At 48.0% G+C, this 13959-nt stretch overlaps 1 long non-coding RNA gene across 1 annotated transcript; it reads right to left on the bottom strand.

Moving 5' to 3' along the window:
• Positions 1-76: 76 nt before the first annotated feature.
• LOC135405154 (uncharacterized) lies at positions 77-3355 on the bottom strand. Its single transcript, XR_010425763.1, has 2 exons — positions 3241-3355; positions 77-684 (listed from the first exon to the last, which is right to left on the bottom strand). It is a non-coding gene; the product is annotated as an uncharacterized LOC135405154 (long non-coding RNA).
• Positions 3356-13959: the final 10604 nt, after the last annotated feature.

Below are 13959 nucleotides of genomic sequence, written 5' to 3'. Positions count from 1 at the left end.
GGGCCAGAATTTTTGGATCTGGCCACTACATCAGTCTTTGCAATTTGTTTATCTGCTCCCTGCAGACGAGGGACAACTAAAAGCTCAGCACTGAGCCATGTTCCTGTTCCACAAGTACACACTGGAGAGGCATTTGGTGCTGTGAATATTAAGGTTTAGAACATAAGGCAGTGGGCTTGGGTGTGGTGCTCAAATCATTGTGACATGGAAGGGAGCAAAGCTGAAAGCGTGTGGAACCTGGATAAATGATGTTTCAAGTTAGAGGCAATAGATTTTAATCAGAATTTTGGAAAGTGTTTGAAGGTTGTCACGAGCACCTCAGTCAATATTCCAAACCTATGTTGTGATTTGGTACCAAAGTAAGAGACAGAGTTTCACTTCATCAGCTAATTGGCTTCAGTTTTCTATTGTCCTGGTCAGTCCAACAGGAAAAAGAAACTCCCAAGCTGTACATGCACCCAGGCTGTTTATTCCTCAGCACAGTGGGCAGGTGCAGTGCCAGAGGTCCCAGACCTTCCTGCCCTGATGCCTTGTCTACCCATAGCTATTTAGTGTGATAATGGCGTTTGATAGACTGGACACAAACACCATTGTCACACTCCACAGCTCTGGGAGCACGGCCTGAGCCCGTGGCAGGGGGGGTGGAGGCACTCTGCAGGCTTCAGCAAGGGGGCTTTCAAAGATCTGCAAAACAGAGACAAGACCATGTTTATGGATATTTATATGTGACACATCAGGATTCTGACAAGGAATTGGGACCCAGGGTTCCAGATTGCTTTGAGGGGAATATTTTGTCTCAGCCAGCCATAGCAGTGTCAAAGGTGCTTTAAGAGTGCCCTCACAGGCAAGGGAGAGGGACAGACACCTGGAGAAAGTAACCTCTGCTGTCCTAGACACAAATTTCTGAAGGAAGGGATGAGTCAGTCCTGCAAGGACCTGTGTCTTTCTCTTGATGGAGACAGCTCAGAATCAGCACCAGACTTTTATGGCTGTGTCAGAGCCGAGGAATCACACTGCTAGAGATTATATTTGATTTTCATATACTTGTGTTTAGCAGCATTTTTGAGTAGCCCACATATGAGGCAGGGCTGGAGTCAATGGTAGTCATCTTTTGGTTTTGGTAGCTACTGAAATTTGAACTGTCTGATTCATCATGTGTGGACGGGTTGGAAGCCCCTTGCGAGGAGATGGAGTTGTCTTGTGCCAGGTGGTGAGGTTGGGATGTCTTTTCAACTGTCCCTCTCATTTACTTTTAACTCAGTAATGCATTCTCATTTTACATCCTGGGGAGAATTTGTTCCCCATGTGTGATAAACCCAGACTCTCCAATAGTCTTCTGGGTCTGGTTCTGTTTTAGCAACACAGTGTTAAGGAAGTGAAAGCACTCAAAAGGCTCGTCTTCTGAGAACTCCTCCCCTGGGCTTAGGCTTCCTATTGATCTCATTTTGTACAGGCTGCACAGGGCTCCCAAATCCAGGAGTTTCTGCAGGACAGTCAGCTCACTCTGTCCTACAGCATCAGCCATGGCAGTGCCAGCAGAAGGGAGACACTGATGCACCCTGTCGAGCTGCTGCCCACCTGTACTGATACACCTGAGCCACCTGAACCAGCAGTGTACTCTGCATGGTGTAACAGGGCTTTCCTCTCCAATCCTCACCTTTCCATCCAACTTTATGTCTTTCCTGGATCTTTTTCTTGATCATGATATAGTTCAAGCAGTGTTGAAAGGTCAGTGCAAACTCCTTAGGGCTCTGGATCAGTTTAACTCCTGATTTGTGCCTAATCAAACCTCAGGGAAGGGTTTGTGATAACTCAGTGCCATGAGCTGGCAGTGTGAGCTGGGTCCTGAGTGCCCTGGGCTGGTGAACAGAACAGCAGAGAAATGGCCCTTCAGTGCCTGGTTACCAGGCCAGACTGTTTGGTTTCTCAAACATGGTTATTCCAGCAGTGCTGGCATTGCCATCCCTGCCACGGAAACAAGCCTAGAAGTGCTTGGGTAGGGCTGACCCTTCTCTAGGAGATTGTCCTGTTCTGCTGATGTGTCTGTGCTTGGAGTCTGTGATGCTGCAGTGGGACAGAGCTGAGTGTTTGCACACACAGAGGACAGGCAGATGTGCAGATCCACAGCTCAGGCTCCAGTGCCATCCCAGCTATGAAGGACATGTCTCTGGAAGGAGAAGAGGCCTTGGAGCACACCCTGAGCACCACATGGCACCAAGTCTTTGCAGTTAATGAGGGCAAACACCTGGACATGTCCAGAACACTCTCTCAGGGTGCAGCTGCAGCCCTGAGGCCCATGGGGCTGTTTTTGGTAACTGTGCCTGTGCTGTAGCTGCTGGGAATGAGAATTGAATGCCAGGAGGACGGAGGTGCTGTACCCAGCTTTCTAATTTATCTCAGTATTAGTTTTTTCCCTCTTTCCTCATGCACATTTTACTCAGCTTTCTCTCTGCAGCAGAGAGGGAAGGTCAGACAGGATTTTATTCTAATGAAGCTCTCTGAGGAAGAGTCTGGCAATCCTGGGCAGAGCAGGAGAGCCTGGTGGAAGGGCTCTAGGCTGCAGAATGTGTATGGCAGGAGAAAGCCAGGCAGCTGGGGCAGCTGCAAGCAGGCAGTTTATGGTCCCACAGCTACATGGAAGCTTCCAGCAATTCAACATGAATATTTCCAAGACAAGAGGTAATGGAAGAAAGAGAAATGGCCACCAGTTTTTAGCACTGCAAGGGAAGAAAAACCCCAAAGCCATGGGAAAGTTACAGGTCAGTACAGGGAGAAAGCAAAGTGTAGTCGTCAGAGAAAAATAATCCCTTCTTTTGCTTTTCTTTTGCTGGACATCTGTGTAAAGAACATTATGAGAATGTTTCAATTGAGAGGATCATTAGGAAGAACAAGAGGCTTTTCAAGAGGGTTTTTTGAGGTGGATTACAGAACCTGTCCTTCCCGTATGTCCGGACCTGAAGCATTCCTGTTTCCCTGGGAAGTCTGTCAGCTTCCCCATCACCCCTTTTTTTAAACAATAAACACTTGGGGTGCCTTATGCTGCCCTAATGAGTGCAGGCAGAGATCTCTGGGTCCAGGACCCTGAATCCTGTTAAATTACCCAGGTGGGCCTCGGGCACATGCAGATATTTTGCTGTGCTGAAACGCTCGGTGTTCAAATCCACCTGCACTGCTTTAGTTGGTTCATATCTTTTAGCATTTCCTTTTCCTCACACAAGTGGAGCACAAGAAGGCACTTACCATCAGAGACAACTGCCAAAGGATCCTCTGGAGTGCTGACAGGGCTTGGCAAAGCGGGGGTTCTCCTGCAGGACATTGTGCTGACTGTCAGCGTATTGGGATCTTTGGGCTCTTGGTTTTCTTTCCCGAGTTCCCAGCACTGGTCAGCTGTTGCAAGCCTCTGGGTCCAGTGACAACTTTCCCTCTCCCTTTATGGGATCCTGAGGTCTTAAATAAACAACCCATTCTTGCTCTGATAAGCCATATTAAAATATTGATCTGGGGGAGGGAGATGGCCCTTGCTGTGCTGAGCCAGTCACCTTTAGTCAGACTAAGGCATGGAAAAAAAGCTCTGAGACCTCGATTTTCTCTCTTCTTTCACAGAGAGCACATGTGGGGAGGGAAAAATGCAAAATACAGGGGGTTCAGTTGCCTGTTTTGCTGAACCCTGAGATGAAGAATGCTTACTCTGGCTGCATATTAATTGCTTACTTCTGCCAGCGAGACTGATTTGATGGGTTCCTCAGGTCACAGTGCCAATCTTTTTTCTTTTTTTAATTTGGGTGTACTGCCTGCTCTGCACAGGGATTTTTCAGAACTGTCAAAAAGCCTGTCACATTTCTAAAGGATTTTACTTTCCAGCACACCTGGGAGGTGGGGGGAAGAGCCTGGCTCCAGCTGAGCCTGTCTGAACACCACTGGTGAACCCAGGAATTGCACACACCTCCCAGGACCTTGTCCAGATAGTACACAAGAGCACTGCACAAACCTCCACATTTAGGGCCTGAGGAATTTCACATTTTTCCTTCCATTGCCATGCTTGTGTTACATTAGAATATTTTAGAACAGGCTGAAGTAAGTGTGGGGTTTTAAGAAGTAAAGTTTTCAATATAATACCTCACAAAAGTGAGGAACCAGGCCACTTTACTGATTTGGGCTGGATGTGTTCACCCAACAGCATGGTGTGAGTCCCCACAGCTGGGCCTTTTGATGGTGCTCTCAGCCTTGGTGTGACCCTGTGCCTTTGGTGCACTCAGAAACCCCTCCGTGAGCAGGGGCTGCTTTCAGCTGGTGTGGGTTGGGGTGGAATGTCCCTCTTTTGGGATGTGTAAAGATGACAGGTTTATGGGGAGGAGGAGGAGTAGCAGTAGTAGTCATACTAACTTGGAGTCTGCCCTAATAGTAGAAAAATAAGAAAAATATGTATCTAAAAGTTACCTGTACAATTAATCAGGAAAGAGGGCAAAAGACCTCAAATTAAAAAAAACCCAAAACCCCAAACCAAACCCGAAACACCACATGTTGTCCAAAACCAGCACAGGAACACTGAAATGTGATACTTTTAATCACAGAGGAAACACCACTTACTTGATGTTTCTGGGGTTGTGGTTTCTGGAAAAAAACCCCAGGTTTCCTCAAAATGGGGCTCTGCAGTTGTAGGTGAAGCACTGGCCACTCCACACAGAGCCTGAGGAGGGGCTGGACCTGCATTGCAACATCCAGCACTGCTGCAGATTGCCTTGGGCCCAGTTCTTTGACATGAAATGCCAAAGGATTTGGAAATTCCTGGAAAAAGAAAAGGTTTGTTTAAATGTTGCTGAAGGTGACACAGGGACAGATAATGCAACGTGTCCCATGCACCCCAGAGCCAGATTCCTGCCTTGGAAATGTGTAGAAATAACCACCAGCAAAACCATGGAACTTTACAGTTCAGTCTAACTTTGAAGCTGGTGCTGCTCAGAGCAGAGGGCCAAGTCCTGTGGCAGCCAAAGCTCTCTTCCAGCCTAAATTATTCTTGGATTCCATTTCATGGGCAGAGCTCCTGCTGAGTAAGGTGTCACTAGACAAAAGACACAATTTAATCCATACAAAAGTTCTTTCCTCTCATTTTTCTTATGCAAAATGTGGAGGATATGATGAGTTAAATAGAAATCTGAGGGACGATGTCTCTTCTGTGTGGAAACAGTGAAAGATCAGCTCCAAAACTGAAGGAATAACTCACCACAGGGGCAAAAATCGGGCTGGGTTAGGAGGTTTTTCACACTGGGAAGATCTAACAAACAGGAAGGAGCTATGGTTTGGCTCTGCAAAACCTTAATTATGAAATTCTTCGGTTAGAAATATTTTGTGCATGAGCATCTCACTGCTCCACGAGGAGAATTGGTTTACTCTTGTCTCCAGGTGCTAGGGACCTGCACAGATTTGGGAGTGGTACAGAATGAACCTCCTTTGGAGCTGGTTAATTCTGGCCATGAATACATTGCATGTTCAACAAAGCCCATTTAGAAAGCCTCTCTGAAGGGCTGTCACCCCCCAGCTATGGCATTTATTCAGATTTCCACAGGCAGTCTCATCAGTCAGTGACTGGTCAGGGTTCTGTTACAGGACCCGAATCACTTCTCATTCTTTTCTTCCCCCTACACTAAAATCCAAATAGCCTGAACTTTATGTGTAAAGCAAAATGACCCAGAGGAGGACCCTGGTGTGCATGTAGGGTCAGTGGGGACAGGGGAGTGGAAGAAGCTGGTGTTTATCAGTTTACCCCAGATTGCTGCAGCATTCAGGAGCACATTTCCCAGTGCTGTGCCACAATCTCCTGGGCACAGGTGAGGGTACGAGTGCTGGGCCAGCTCACATCCCCTGGGGGAGCGCTCTGACCCTTGTCAGTCATGGCCAGTGGTTAAAGATTATCTGTGCTGGTCACTCCAGCTGCTGGATGGAGAAAGATTAACTCAGAGCAGCAGAAAGTGGAGCAAAGGTCTTTAACCTGGAAGCCATGATCTCTTCTGATTTCTGCGGGGCTCAGCAAACAAAATCGATTTGATTTCCCAATCACTGAGCTCATTACATCAGTCCTGGCACTTCCCGTAACAGTTCACCCTCTGACACATCCCACACGGAGAATCCAGGCTGGGGATTCTCCTCAGATGGAGGGAGTGAGGTCTGACTGACAGTGCACCATCCGGGACATTGCTGCTTCCCAGCGAAACGGCGCTGGGCAGAATTTAGGCGATTTTGATGTAAGCAGAAGGCCGACAGATAAAACTTGTCCTTAGCAGTCCCCCAGGGAGCTGCTCCCTGTGCAGGCACGGTGGGCACACTGGGATGCCATGGATGCCCTGGGGTGGGTTTGAGGGCAGCACCCCCAGCCCCATTAGTGCCCCCTGAGCTGCACCTGAACCATGGGACAGGGCACAGCGTGGGGTCGGGTGCACACGAGGATGAGCAACTTCATTCAGTTCTTGCATTTGCAAGTAAAAAACTGCTTTAAATCTCTTTTTGCAAGTAAAAAACTGCTTTAAATCCTCGTCTCAGCACTTGAAGAGACTTCAGTGGCCTGAATTCTGTCTGTCCCCAGTGCCTGGGGCTGAGGGTGGCACTGCTGGGGGACCCTCAGGGTCCATGTGGTCCGTGCCCAGGGCTGAGGGTGGCACTGCTGAGGGACCCGCTCCCTGTCCTTGTCCCTGCCACCCGCCCTGGGCAGGCAGAAAAAATAAAAAGAAAGCAAAAATAAAAAGAAATAAAATAAAAATAAAATAAAAAAAAAAAGAAAAAGAAAGACAAAAATGAAAAGAAATAAAATAACAAGAAATAAAATAAAATAGCACTTGTTAACTGGCCAGGGATAACTGGGAAGTTTCTATGTTAGAACCAGGGAATCCCAGAATGATTTGGGTGGTGTTATAGGTTTACTTTTTATAAAAACACCAAATAGGAATTTTCTTTCCCCTGCCCCACTGTAAAAGAAGGATGTTGGATGGGGGAGGGCAGTTTTTGCCTTGGGTGATTGACCCACACAAAAGAGCTGGCTGGCAGAACTGCGTGCCAGGCTGATGTGCCAGGCTGATGGCCCTCTCTGAGGCTGGGGGCTGGGGGGCAGCGGCCATGAGTTTTCTCCCGACCCCGAGCACTGCGGGCTCTGCTCCTCCAGTGAGCCAACAGTGAGCCAACAGTGATTTAACAGTGACCAACACAGAAAAACTGCAGGCTCTGCTCCTCCAGGGAGCCAACAGTGCCCCCATCAGTGATCCAACAGTGCCTCCTGCTGACAGCACAGACCAACTGCAGGCTCTGCTTTTCTGGTGAGCCAGCAGTGCCTCCAACAGTGACCAACCCAGACCAACTGCAGGCTCTGTGCCATCAGTGATCCAACAGTGATCCAACAGTGACCAACACCAAGCACTGCAGGCTCTGCTCCTCCAGTGATCCAACAGTGACCAACACAGACCAACTGCAGGCTCTGCTTTTTAGTGAGCCAGCAGTGCCTCCAACAGTGATCCAAGTGACCAACACAGAAAAACTGCAGGCTCTGCTCCTTCAGTGATCCAACAGTGATCTAAGAGTGATCCAACAGTGACCAACCCAGACCAACTGCAGGCTCTGCTCCCCCAATGATCCAACAGGGATCCAACAGTGACCAACACAGAAAAACTGCAGGCTCTGTGCCTTCAGTGATCCAACAGTGATCCAACAGTGATCCAAGTGACCAACAAAGAAAAACTGCAGGCTCTGCTCCCGCAATGATCCAACAGTGATCCAACAGTGACCAACCCAGACCAACTGCAGGCTCTGTGCCATCAGTGATCCAACAGTGACCAACACCAAGCACTGCAGGCTCTGCTTTTCTAGTGATCCAACAGTGCCTCCAACAGTGACCAACCCAGACCAACTGCGGGCTCTGTGCCATTCGTAATCCAACAGCACCTCCTGCTGACAACCCCGAGCACTGCAGGCTCTCTTTTCCAGTGATCCAACAGCACCTCCTGCTGACAACCCCGAGCACTGCAGGCTCTGCTCCTCCAGAGCCCAGTGTCGCCCTCTGCCAAAAATTTTTGGAATTGCACCCGAGGACGGGAAGGATCGAATTGTTTCCTTTTTGAAGGGGACTTTTGGGGACAGGATTATTGTTGAGTTGGGTTTTTGGTGTTCTTTTGTTGTCCTGCCAATACACAGATGCCCTTTAATAGAGGGTTGTTATTTTTTTCTTTTTCCACACTTCCTCAATTGGAGCCTCTCAATTTCGGATTTATGATTGCTGAGAGAGGAGTTTATTTATCAAAAGCACAGAAAGAGGAATTATTAATCTGCAGGCTGTAGAAACAGGACTGAGAATTTCACAGGTGTTCAGGCCCCATTGGAAGGTAACAGGCCTTAATTAAGATCAGCTGGGAGGGTGACTCAGGGACTTTTCTCAGTCTAAAGTGGGTCTCTGTGGGGTGAGGTCTTCAGAACTGGCTCTGCCGAGTTGGACAAGCTTACCCCTTGCACTGGATATTAAATTTGCTGGACAGCAACAGTTCTGGAGTTCCTGCAACTGCTCTTCTGGACTTGGCTGGAGAAACTTCAGACTGACAAGTAAGTGGACTTCTAATTTTTGGTTGTAATGGGATGACTCTGAGGTTCATGTAGCTGGCAATTAAAATAGGAGGTGTCACTTGGCGTGTATTAGATTTGATGAACTTTATAAAGTGGTTATCTGTGGATAATGTGCTGGATCAGGAAGAAATTGCCAGAAAACTGCCTGCCCTCACCTTCCTGCTCTCTGAAGGTAGATTAGGAATAGAAAACCAGAAATTAAAGAAGGTGTGGTTAATGAATCAGAGGTGGCTTCGTGTTTCAGCCTCTGGATGGCCTGAGCAAGTGGGACAGTGTCTGGGTCCTGCACACTTGTGCCTGTTCTGTGTTCTGGGGCTTTTTCAAGCTCAGCTCCTGCAAATGCGTGGGTTTGCAGTGTGCTGACTGAGCAACGTGGCACAGAGCTCCCAAAAAGACTTTGCTGATGTGGAATCCCAGAGTCTGTTGGTGGATTCTTAAGGTGTTTGTGTCCCAGCAATTTAGAAGGTCTAGGCTGTATGAATCCACAGCATCTGCAGCTTCAGTGGAGGGAAACAGGGACTTTGCTGGTCAAACTAATTTTCTTCTCTCTTTTTTTTTTTTAATTTTATTTATTTTATTTTATTTTATTTCTTTTTTGTTTGCTTGTTTTGTTTTGTTTTGTTTTTAATAATGGAGAAAAGAGATCCACCCATGAAAAGTAACCTTTTTTTTTAAAGAGAAGAAACACATAGGGAGGGAGAAGGGAGGAAACTTTTGTTTGCTTTGCCTACTTTATAGATCTCTGTATCAATATTTATTTGGAGATCCTGCAAGGTGTTTCAGTGATTTTCTCTGGACCAAGGTACCTGCTGTGTCAGTCTGTGACAGTCCCTCCAAGGGTTATATGTCACAGCAACCCCAGAGCCCTGTAATGCAGTACAACACCCTCCTTTTGCTGAATCATTGGTATCAGCTTGCTGCCGTTTGGGGGCATTTTTATTTTAAAAGCTAAAACTTTCTACTGCCACTAAAATAAAACAACACTTCCCGACCTCTTGGTATTTTTCTGTTGTATTGGAAATCAATTCAACACGTGCAATTCTTGTTTTAGTAATCTTGGTGAATTAATTTTTATTTTTATTAAATAGAAGATAGGCTGGTGTTCATATAACAATCAAGAGAAAATTAGTTCATTTCATGTCCAAGTGAAGACTCTTAAACTAAGCAATTTGCAGTCAGTTCAACATTATTTACTTTCAAGGCTTACTCAGGGATTCAGACATTATTCTCTCCAATTACCAAGAAAACCCCCAAGTTTTAATTAATGCTTGCAGGATTAATTCTGTATGAAATGAAATTTAGAACTCACCTGCTGTTCCTAGAATACTCCTGATAACTTGGTTTTCTTCCTCAGAAGTTTATTATGACTGGAAAAAACAAAACACCACCTATACAAATCTGGATCTTTATGCCCAGTGGGAAGTGGGTCATTTCCTCCAGGTATCAGCTGATGTTTTTCCAACTTACAGGAGGTTGTTGTCCCCCTGCCTGGGCCACGGAGCTGCTTTTGGCAGGGGCTGCTGGAGCCACAGCTGCGTGTGGGACTCCAGGGCAGGACTCTGGAGCTGGGCACTGGGAATGAGCCCTGGCTGGGAGCTCCAGCCTCCCTCGCTGTGCTGGGCCGTGGGTGGTGACCCAGGACTGTGCCCTGGCCTGCCCTGTGCCCTGGCACCCCAGGACTGTCCCCTGGCCTGCTCTGTGCCCTGGCACCCCAGGACTGTCCCTGGCCTGCCCTGGGACCCCAGGACTGTCCCTGGCTCACTCTGTGCCCTGGCATGGGGCTGTCCCCTGGCCTGCTCTGTGCCCTGGGACCCCAGGACTGTCCCTGGCCTTCTCTGTGCCCTGGGACCCCAGGACTGTCCCTGGCCTGCTCTGTGCCCTGGCACGGGGCTGTCCCCTGGCCTGCTCTGTGCCCTGGGACCCCAGGACTGTCCCTGGCCTGCTCTGTGCCCTGGCACCCCAGGACTGTCCCCTGGCCTGCTCTGTGCCCTGGCACCCCAGGACTGTCCCCTGGCCTGCTCTGTGCCCTGGCACGGGGCTGTCCCCTGGCCTGCTCTGTGCCCTGGGACCCCAGGACTGTCCCTGGCTCACTCTGTGCCCTGGCATGGGGCTGTCCCCTGGCCTGCTCTGTGCCCTGGGACCCCAGGACTGTCCCTGGCCTGCTCTGTGCCCTGGGACCCCAGGACTGTGCCCTGGCTCACTCTGTGCCCTGGCACGGGGCTGTCCCCTGGCCTGCTGTGTGCCCTGGGACCCCAGGACTGTCCCTGGCTCACTCTGTGCCCTGGCAGGGGGCTGTGCCCTGGGGCAGCTCCCAGTGGGTTCCGCAGGGGGGGCTCCGGGAGCTGCTCTGTCCCTGCTGGGGTGGCACACATGGAGCTGCTCCTGGGCCCTGGGTGAGGGAGGTTTGCCCCCAGGCTGCCCTGGCTGTGCTGGCTGCAGTGCAGGGGTGGGCAGGACACACGTGTGGGGGGTGAAACGTGTCTCCTGCTGGGAAAGCTCCTGCAGTCCCTCTGTGGCTGGTGAGTGAGGGCACAGTGTGCTCATGGGTGGCACATTGGAGCTATTTCACATCCATGAACCTGGGCATGTTAAACATTAATGGTTGTTATCAGGCCTCTGTGGCTGTGGGCCAGGGCTCTGCTTTACCCAGACCCATGAACAGCACTCTGGGGCCATGCGTGGTTGGTGTAGCAAGATACAGCATGTTTCACAATCCCTAAATGCTGCTGGGACATTCCTAAGTGCTAGTGGGACAGAAAGTCCACTTTTAATTGAGGATTGGTGGCACCAGTGCCACACGGCCTGGAATCCTTAGCAGTCCTCTGCTGTGCCAGGAGCCTGCCAGGCTGGAGTCGTGTCCAGGGCCTTTGCTCCGTGTGCTCCTGGCACAGAGCCACTGCCACGTGTGGGCCAGGAGCATCTGGCACATCTGGGCTGTTTCTGACAAACTTGGATTTGTCTCAGGCTGCTTCCCTAACATGGAACACCCCTGCCTTTGTCCTGGGCATTTGTTCTCCCTGGAATTAGTGGCTGATGAGCAAAGTCTCGTGCTAGGCTCAGTGTTGCTGTTGCAAACCAAAGGCAAAAAGAAGTGACAGGGAGGTGTTTCCTGCCTCACTATCAAAGTCCTTTATAAAAGGGGGGAAAATTAATAATTTGGACTGCACGCTCCTATTTTTCCTTTTTTCTTTTTCTTTTTTTTTTTTTCTTGCACCCAGGAGCACAGCTGGGAAACGATGAGTCCAAAATGTGCCTGTTGTAACCAGCCATTGCTGGAAGGTGTGAGCACATTAATATTATATAACCAGGGACAGTGAATCAGCTGCAAGCTTAGTGAGGAAGAGGAACTGTTTCAAACTTCACACTTTTCTTAAAGGCTGTTGTTGACAGGAGCAAAGGAAATTGCTGGGATGGTGGGGAAAATGCTGTCAGTTGTGGGAACAGGTAGCTCTCAATTCCCTGAACTCTAGTTGGGCTGCAGAGGAAGGAAAGTCCCAGACTTGCACACAGTGTTACCCCACTTTGAAGCACTTAGGGGTTGTTTTGTGGTTGTGTTCTGAGTAAAGAACCCCTTAAAACTGAAGGCCTGTTCTGCAGGAGCACACGTAGAGGTGCAGCCAAGAGGCATCTGCCCATGGCATGCGACTGGTGTTTGCCAAGAATTGATCCAGTGTCCAGCTCTGAACCTTGCACTGAAGGTAACAGATAATAAAGTTTGCCTTTTGTTTGAAAACTGATTGCACAGAGAGGTCGTGTCCTTTAGCTAATCCAGCAGTGATAGAGGTCTGTAACATGAAAATTGAGTTTACCACAGCTCGGGGGAGAGCCCTGAGGCCCACCCAGAAAGCTCCCGTGGCACAGAGGTGTCTCCACAGACACGGCAGCACACAGGGAGCCTGCAAAAGTGACAGAGAGAAACGAGTAATTAGTCCAAATTAGCAGACCAAGCAGCAGCCCCAGGTCTCTCCCAGCCTCATGAATACAAGGTTTTTACTTTTCAGTTTCAGTGCCTTTTCCTCCCTTTGATAATTCCCCAGCAGTAGTGTATGACAGTGCAACCACTTTCAGTTTCATGTATCTTTTATTTTTTCAAATGCATTTTCATTTTTGTAAGTGTTTTAATAATTTGCCACAATGTTTTTGGAAATAACCCAGAGGCCAGGTGAAACATCTGTCATTTCCAGCACGCTACATTAGCAAAGTAAAGAGTCAAATAATACAATCAGAACAGAGTGTATTTGTAATGAATATATCCTAAGTTTATATTATAGTGCACTTTAAACTTGGAGACTAATCTGTCAAGTTAATGAAACATCCACAGCAAGTGGCAGGAAATGTTGGGTGAAAACAGCAGATGCATTTGGGCAAGAATAAATTAAGTTTGCATGAGGCCCTGAATGAAAAATGGGAAGAATAATCAATGGTAATCATCAGGAGGTTATTTATCTTTGGGATCCGTGTCCTGAGGTGTTTGAAAAGACCCCTGGGCTGGATGCACAGGAGGAGCAAGCAGGGTAGAGGGGTCTAAGGAGCAAGGATTTGTGATTTTAAACCTTTGTTGTAAAGAGCTGGCTAAGCCTGCATTTCAGCATTACACTGCTTTGCACTCTGCAGGACAGAGGCGGGCTGGGTTGGTTTTTTCATGGATTTGTGTTTGTTGTTTGTTTAGTTAGACATTTACACTGATCACAGCCAGTAACAGAACCAAACAAAGCTTCAGTTAGACAAAAAAAGACATCTGAAGTATAAAATACTGTAGCTTCCATAATTCTTTGTGAAGTATTTCATTAAGTTGCATCATTTCATTGCAACTTCAGTTTGTGACAATGAGTGTTTGCTGTCAGAAAACAAGCTGCATTTCCTTTCATTGCTCTGCAGAAAATAAATGGAAAAAAATGACTTGTCCATAAACAAACCCTTTCCCCACAGTGTATTAAATCCAACCACAGTTTAAAGCTGTACTGTGAAAGTGAGCAGACTGGGGTCGGAACTGGGAATGGGGCAATCCCCAGACTGGATCAGGGCTGGAACTGGGAATGGGGAAAATGGCTTTATTAAAGCAATGTCCTGCTGTCCAGGGCAGTTTGACACCCCGATGGCACTGGGAGAGCAATGATGGGGTGGAGGGGCAGGTGAGTGGGGGCCCAAAAAAAGGGAAGTTACAGCCCAGCAATGCTTAAAAATTCATGGGGGGTTTGTATGTGCAGAAAATATTAAAAACCGTAGTGCTTCTCATCTTTATGTATATTGAGAAATAATATTTATGTAAAAAATTGATTTCAAAACACAACCCTGTATCTACTGTATTATATAGAGAATCTTTGAGTATAAGAAATTCTAAATGTAGACTTATAGCATTTGAAA

This window comes from Pseudopipra pipra, chromosome W, assembly GCF_036250125.1.
Source record: "Pseudopipra pipra isolate bDixPip1 chromosome W, bDixPip1.hap1, whole genome shotgun sequence".
In the NCBI taxonomy this organism is placed as follows: domain Eukaryota; kingdom Metazoa; phylum Chordata; class Aves; order Passeriformes; family Pipridae; genus Pseudopipra; species Pseudopipra pipra.
The sequence above is the reverse complement of the archived record's forward strand: the minus strand, read 5'-3'. Positions and strand labels throughout refer to the sequence as shown.